The sequence below is a fragment of the Corvus brachyrhynchos genome, unplaced genomic scaffold (assembly GCF_000691975.1).
Source record: "Corvus brachyrhynchos isolate BGI_N302 unplaced genomic scaffold, ASM69197v1 scaffold148, whole genome shotgun sequence".
NCBI classification, from domain to species: domain Eukaryota; kingdom Metazoa; phylum Chordata; class Aves; order Passeriformes; family Corvidae; genus Corvus; species Corvus brachyrhynchos.
The window spans coordinates 1,703,310-1,710,608 of record NW_008239785.1 but is presented as its reverse complement, the minus strand read 5'-3'; the positions used below and the strand labels follow the sequence as shown (position 1 = coordinate 1,710,608).

At 42.2% G+C, this 7,299-nt stretch overlaps 1 long non-coding RNA gene across 1 annotated transcript in view; it reads right to left on the bottom strand.

Moving 5' to 3' along the window:
- Positions 1-6: 6 nt before the first annotated feature.
- Positions 7-7,299, bottom strand: part of LOC108448868 — a 24,177-nt gene continuing 16,884 nt past the window's right edge. The window contains exon 3 of the long non-coding RNA XR_001864916.1: positions 7-146. This is a non-coding gene — a long non-coding RNA (uncharacterized LOC108448868). The remainder of the gene's footprint in view (positions 147-7,299) is intronic.

Below are 7,299 nucleotides of genomic sequence, written 5' to 3'. Positions count from 1 at the left end.
GGGCAGGTACGGGGCCCCCGCAGGCTGCGGCCCATTAGCAGACGCACGCTTGCCATTGCTGCTGTTGGTGAGAGTGCTGGTGGAAGTACTGGTACCGGTACCGGCAGGTTGGGGCTGGCTTAAACTGGTCTTAATAGGTTCTGGCACTAGGGCAAAAGAAAATAATAATCATTGGTTTAGGATCTGAAAAGCTGCGGGGTGGTTTTTGTTTTACTGTAACTGACCAAACCTAGAAGTTGGCAGTGTGTTACTTTTTGCGTAGGTTTACTTTCTGTGTTGGTATCAGAAGCTTTTATGCCCTACTGAAACAAATCATCTGCATGGTTTAAAACAGGAGGGAGGACAAGAGAGAACTGTAACAATTCAGTATTGGAGAGAATGCTCATTTAAAGGGAGTGGCACACTGCTGCACCCACCTTGAGCCCCCACTGCCTTTTCAGTTCAGCAGTTTTCGGGGCAACCTTGCCAACATTAACATGAAATCCCACAGCCTACAGCCATGAAAACAAACGTTTTCAGGCTTCTAATAAGCTCCCAAAAAAACAAACTAAAAGACCTGAGACACCAGCTTCTTCAGCAGTCACATAAACTGGGTTTCTTGTGGTCTTTATCCAAACCTTTGCATCAAACACGTAGGACATCCCAGTCACCAACATCTGCACTCCAGGCGTACATCTGACACCCCCCACACTAACCCAGCCTGCAATGAGCCAGCCAGGACAGCAGTGCCAGGTCCCTTTGGGACAGGCAGGAGGGAGCGGGGCATGGCACTGGGGGATGGCAGCCCTGGCTCGGCTCACCTGGCAGCAGCTGCCAGAGCTGTTTGGCCACCCAGAGAAACTCTTTGGGCTTCTGGGATGAACAGAATCAAGCACTGCTCCAGCTCATCACAAGCCACATCCAACAAGTGTAAAATTCCAGCTCATTCACAGAGTCACAGAATAGACTGAGTGGAAGGGACACACAAGGATCATCACCCAGGTGCTGGCCCCACACAGGACCATCCCCAAGAGTCACACCTCGTGCCCAAGAATGCTGTCCAAATATTGCTTGAACTCTGTCACGGACACTATAAACCCACACTCAGCCTCTCTCCAGGCTCTGACACACCTGGAAAACTGAACAACTTCCACAGCCGCAGCAGTGAAGAGGCACCAAGGGAATGCTGAGGGCTGGTCCAAAGCAAGCAGGGACCTGACCAAGCAAAAATATCCCAAAAAGTCTGACAGAACCATCAGCATTTCACTTCTCCAAGATGTTTGCTCTGGAAGCCTACACAATTTCACCTGTGACTCTGTCTGTAACACAAAAGGAACTCTGAGTATTTAAAAAAAAAAAAAAAAATTGAAGTACCACTAATACCTGAAGAGCAGAGAACAAACCTTACTTAGCTTTTCAAAACACACAATCAGCTTTGGAAACAAACAGTTTATCCTCACTCTGACAATTTAAAAAGTAGATTTAAAGTGTCACGGAATGCAGAATAATTATTTTCAAATACTAAATCTGCATCTTCAACATGTATGTGAAAACTATATTGTTTCCACAATACAAATAGATCTGTCGTTCACATGATAGAAAGTAAGTCTGACTTAATTTTAATGGGTTTGTTTTAGCTCCTATTGCTCCTGCTGCTACTGTTACAGCAATGTGAGCATTTACCTCTACTACCACCACCATCACAGAGATGCAAACATTTACAAACGGTGAGATCTGAAGGACTCGGGATTTCTGCAAAGTCATTTACCACAAGGTTCATCCAGAGCACTGCAGACACAGGCTGATCAACCAAAAATAACCCACCATTCCAGCCAGGGAGCTTCTCCAGCTCAGCTGACAGACCAGGCACACACATCCTGGTGCCAGCAGATGAGAGGGAATGCCAGGGAAGAGGAGGAAAAGGACAAGAGAATGGAAACCACTCACTGGCACGATGCCAGCAGAGCTGGGATTTGTCTGGCCCCAAGATTTTCACGAGGAGTATTAATTAATTGGAAACATATTTTAGAGAACAAGACAGGCTGCTTTTAAAAAAGCATTATATTCTCAGTATTGTGTATGTATAAATCACATCTGATACTCTCAAAGTGCTGTGCATATAGATATATTTATTTTTAAAAAATCACTAATGCAAGTTATAGAATAGACAACACTTTTCACTTTAATGTGAACTAACAAAGGTGTTTCATCACAAAGGTGAAGCCAGAGAAACCCAATTTCAGTGTTAGAGACAATGCTTCCCTCTACATATCTGAATCACAGATGAGAGAAAAGAACAAAGAATATCAAAATATCATTGTACTTTAGAATTAAAATATTTCTGCATATTAATGCTACTGGTCTTTCTTTAACCAACACAGCAAAGTAATTTTTATTTTGTACATCAAAATGTCTTTAAAGAGTACTTAAATGGAAGCTCTTGCAAGAATACTATGTCTACAAATCATAGTAGCTGGAAAAGAACTGTTTAATTACACCAATGACAGGGAATAAAGCGAGAAGAGTGAACAATATCACACAAATGGGCTTGAGCCCTAAATTCCAGCTTCATACCAGGCTGGAATTTAGACTTCAAACACAGCAACAATATTTAGAGAATATATATTACAAAGACAATACCACTGTGTTCTAAAGTCATCCTCAGCAATGTTTAACCAGCAATTTTCACTTGATATGGCACTGTGAGAAATACCAAATGTTCCAAGTGTCTACCCTGCATCTCCTAATTATTAATTGCTGTGTAATACTGGCAATAACAGCATCTTTGTAAACCCTTTAGCCATTCCCCTTGCTGCAGGGCTGCACCCTGAGACGATGGGTACCCCTGGCAGAACACACAGGGTACAAACCACGGGGTTTTCCCCACTGCAGGGCACAAAGGCAGAGCAGCCGGGCCACCGGGAGCTCTGCCTTTAATCAGCCCCAAGGGCTGAGCTGCCAATCCGTGGAGAGCCCTGGCAGCCCCCAGGAGCAGCCTGTCCACCCTTTCACCTGCAAGGAATCCACTGTCACGGCTAATGGCATGTGGGCAGCTGCTGGAAAGCCGGGAATTAAAACACAGCTTTTATGGTTAAATTTGCCTGAATGCAAAAAAGGTTGTTTAAATCGTGTGGGGGAAAGGATTTAACACCCAGTGATTTTCATAACCAGCACGTGATTAAAGAGCTAAAGCAAGAACATTTAAGTGGAAAGCCTCTTGCAAAAATACAATTAAAGGCGTAAAATGAAAGCCTTGAGATTGCTTGCTCTTAAGATGTTTGTGATGGGTATCTGCTTACTCTCCATTCCGAGCTGTACATACACTAAACAATGAGCTTGCTTGTAATAATTATCAGTACTTAATGGTATCTAAACTTCTTAATCCAATTTTACCCAAACAAATCCAATAATTACTCCATATGCTTTTTGATGATTACAATCTCGGGAATCCCAACTGCATAAAAAAGTGTTACGAGCAATTGTAGGTGGATTTTATTAATATAATGAATAGGATCAGTCTAACAGATTTCAATTACAACAATAGCTTTTAAGTACATTTCTACGACATAAGGAAAGAACATGCATAAATGAAAGAAACTGGTTAAGCCACATAATACTGATTTATGGCAGCTTTTTCCTTTCTTTCACCTCATTAACATTTCTCTATATTTCAGAATCCCCCACTCCAGCTCTATAAAACTTGCATTTCTAAAGCCTTCGAGGACCAGACATTCCAGAAGAGAAACAGTTAAAACCCAGAAATGCATTCTTGGCTGCTACTGTGACAGGATTTATTTACAGCTTCTATTAAACACAGCAGCTCCATTACAAAGTGCTGGATGTGAGGAGAATTTTTGATTATACAATGCCAATGCCTCACTGCGTTAAACATATCATGCCAGTGTATTATTTTTTTCCTTCAGCAATTCGTTCAGGTCATTGTTTGATGGGTTTATGAATTCATTACAGGAAACAGATGGATCCCATAATTCAGAGCTATTCTCCCAGCCAATCATATGGGCAATTTTTTTCCTCATCTTGCTCCCCCCTCCAAATCAACCTTAATGAAGCCACTTCCTCCATGGCCAGTTCCCTGCGCACAGACACTGCAGCAGCTCCACTGCTGCTTGAAGCTCCCTCCAAACACTAAAGGCTTTCCAAATGAAGCTGAGCAGGAGCACAATCCCACAGACAGCCCCTCCGAGGTCACACAGAGCGCCAGCAACTTACCCAAGTCGGGTGAAGACAGCCACAAAACACAGCATTAGAGCGGGCAAAGCCACATGTCCTCATTAGTGGGAAACCCATTTTTATTTGCTCACAAAAGTCTGTTACGGGGAAAAATTCTTGCCCCCCGCCCCCCCCAATCTACTTTCAAAGGCTGAATTTTCATTTAGCAAATTACCTCCTTTGTCTCCTAAGTGCTGGGATTTGTTATCCACAGTGACATCTGCTGGCAACAGCAAAGGTGCTCAGAACTATTGCATAAAACCCACTTCTAATGTTTTTACACAACAAAATGTCATTTTTTCTGCCTGGATCATCCCTTCCCCCAAAATCATAAACTTCTGGGGCAAAAAAACCTGTAGAAAAGTTACATTCTAAAGACAAGATAATCCCAAAACTTATTTTCCACAGTTCTTATAATGGCTTTAATAATGCAACCAGAAGCTGCTGTTTGACATCAAAGCCCACACTGAGTGTTATTGTGGCTTTAGAACTTTATCACTATTTATTTAAAGAAATGCCTTGACTTTGGGCCAATTCCTGATGGTATCATTTATCTAATATTCAGAACAAATAACGTCTTTTCCTGGTTTAACTTCATTTCCCCCCTCCATGTGACCTCCCAACTGACACGGTGCAGATTCTTCTGCTTCCTCTCCCAGACGTTTCCTCTCCACTTTCTTCTCTTGTCTTTTACAACATTTCCTTCCTCAGTCTTTCACCATCCCAGTTCTAAAATCTCTTCTGTAACACACTTCTCCTGACAGACTTCTCACTTCTACCAACTTGGGACATTCTACACAGAATTTTTTTTTTTTTTTTTTTTTTTGCCAGGCAACTGGAAAATCAGAGCAGGAATTAACAGGAAGCTGCAAAGTTCATGGGAAACCTCTAAACCAGTTATTAGGATTTCTCAGCAATAGAAGGTCTTAGCTTCTTATCTGCTGGCTTAATGCAAAGGTACGAAATAGAGAAGCGCTGAGGACTTCATTCCCCACCCACCTCCACTCTGACTCTAAAGCAACATATCCACAAACCCAGCTGACCCCTGACTCCTATCCTGACACTCATTTGTTCCTCCCTCCCCTCAGACCCAGGTATTCACCTCAGTTCAAACAACTTCTGCCTGTTTGCTCACATTTCCCACCCGTGTCCCACCAGCCAAAGCTTTCTCTCTATATCTTAACCACGTAATGGCTGCTGAAATGACATTCTTACTTGATATTGTCATAAGCAAAGTGGGGAAATGTGAGCAAAATGTAAAATTGGTTGAAATGTTCTCTGGGAGAATCAATGGCTTGCTGTCAAAACAGAGTATGTTTCAGAAGAGATTCCACGGGGACTTGATCCAAGCCTACGCTGTTCAATATTTCGTTAACAGCTGGATGATGGACTAGAGAATATCCTTATTAAATCTGCAAATGACACCAAGATGGGAGAAGGAAGATGGGGGTGGTCAGATCGCTGTGTGACAGGATCAGAGCTCAGCAGTGATGAACTGGAGAAGCGATGTGACAAAACTACTACAATTCAATAAGGAAAGTCACATCACGTAATTAAATGCAGAACAGCAAACAACTCGCCCCACAGCAGTTCTGCAGAAAAAGAAGCAATTTTTTAGCAGCTCACAAACCAAAGAGGAGGAAAAGATAATCAAGATTGTAAAAAGCCAGGTGGTATAATGGGATAAACACCCAGCAACCCATCTACTCAAGCCTGGCATCACAAAACCTTCTCTGTCTGTACCCACAGCTGATCATCTCTCTTCCAGATGGAGCTGGACCACCTGGAAAGGGTACAAAGGAAATGGGAATCTGCGAACGGGAACTACCACAGCAGACCGAGGCAAGGGAGCAGTCAGTCTACAAGACACTGTGTACACAAATTTTTCAAAAGATACAAAGGAAGAGGATGAAATAATTTGCTCCACCCCACAGTGAATAAGACAAGACTTGCTGGGTTTAAATAGCAGTCAGGGAGATTTAGATTTACATTTCCAACAATAAGGATGATTAAGGATTATCTGCAGACATGATACAGGTTTGGTGATCTTGTCTCAGGGCAAGAGGATGGAATAAATGACCTCTCAAGAACCTTTAGAGCACATTTTCTACCACTCTACGTGTAAAACAGAGCTCCAAATCCATCTTACTCAGTTCTCCCAGTTCCCTCAGCCATGACAAAGAAATCACTTTTCTCTCAGGCTGATAGTCACAGCACTCCTCCCAGCTTCTGCTGATTTTTAAATAAGTTTCAGATGTGGCCTTTCTTCACCAGCCCTACTTGCAGATCCTCTCCATTTTGTTCTTCGTTAATGCAATGTAAATTTGAAATTCTATCAATCCTGAGTGACATTTTATCCCTTCACCACCATGGTGAATCCTCTGTGTAAGCCCAGCACAGCCCACCCTGAGGCAGAACTTCTGTGCAGCCAAGGGTCAGAGCCCAACTCTATTCACAAATTGAACTTTTTTCCTAAAAACCGGAGAAGTTCCTAACAAAAACATAGATCCTTGAGTACTTCAGAGCTCAGACACAAGATTTTGTTTCCCTTTCTGGAACAGCATCTACATTTTTTTTTCTTGCAGATCTGTCAGCAGAGAGGGTGACAAATACTTTTGACAGAAAGACACAAAACCTGTTTTTGGTGACTCAACATGTATTTTTAAGTTTTTTTCAATCCTATTCTACATTATTCAGGTTGGTTTCACATGCAGCAGTCTTGTGAGGAATACTTATACTTTTAACAGTTTTAATATTTTCCTCACTGCTTTCCTCCATGTTAGCACTGATTATAATTTTAATTTTAAATTCACAATTAATTAGCTGTGCCATTAAAAATCGTACAGCTAATTAGGTTGATAGGTTGTCATCAACAATAGATTGATAATCCAAAGCAAATATGATGCTCTCCCACTGCAAGCCAAACTCTCTCATGTTTATTGAAGGCTCTGAGTGCACACACATGGGGTTTGCCATCAGCTAATTGATGAGCAGAAATTGGACTGTACACATCAGGCCTCAAACTCAGCAGTCCAAGCTAGGAATCAGGACAGTGGGCAATGGAACAGTTAAACTCACTGAGCTGCATTC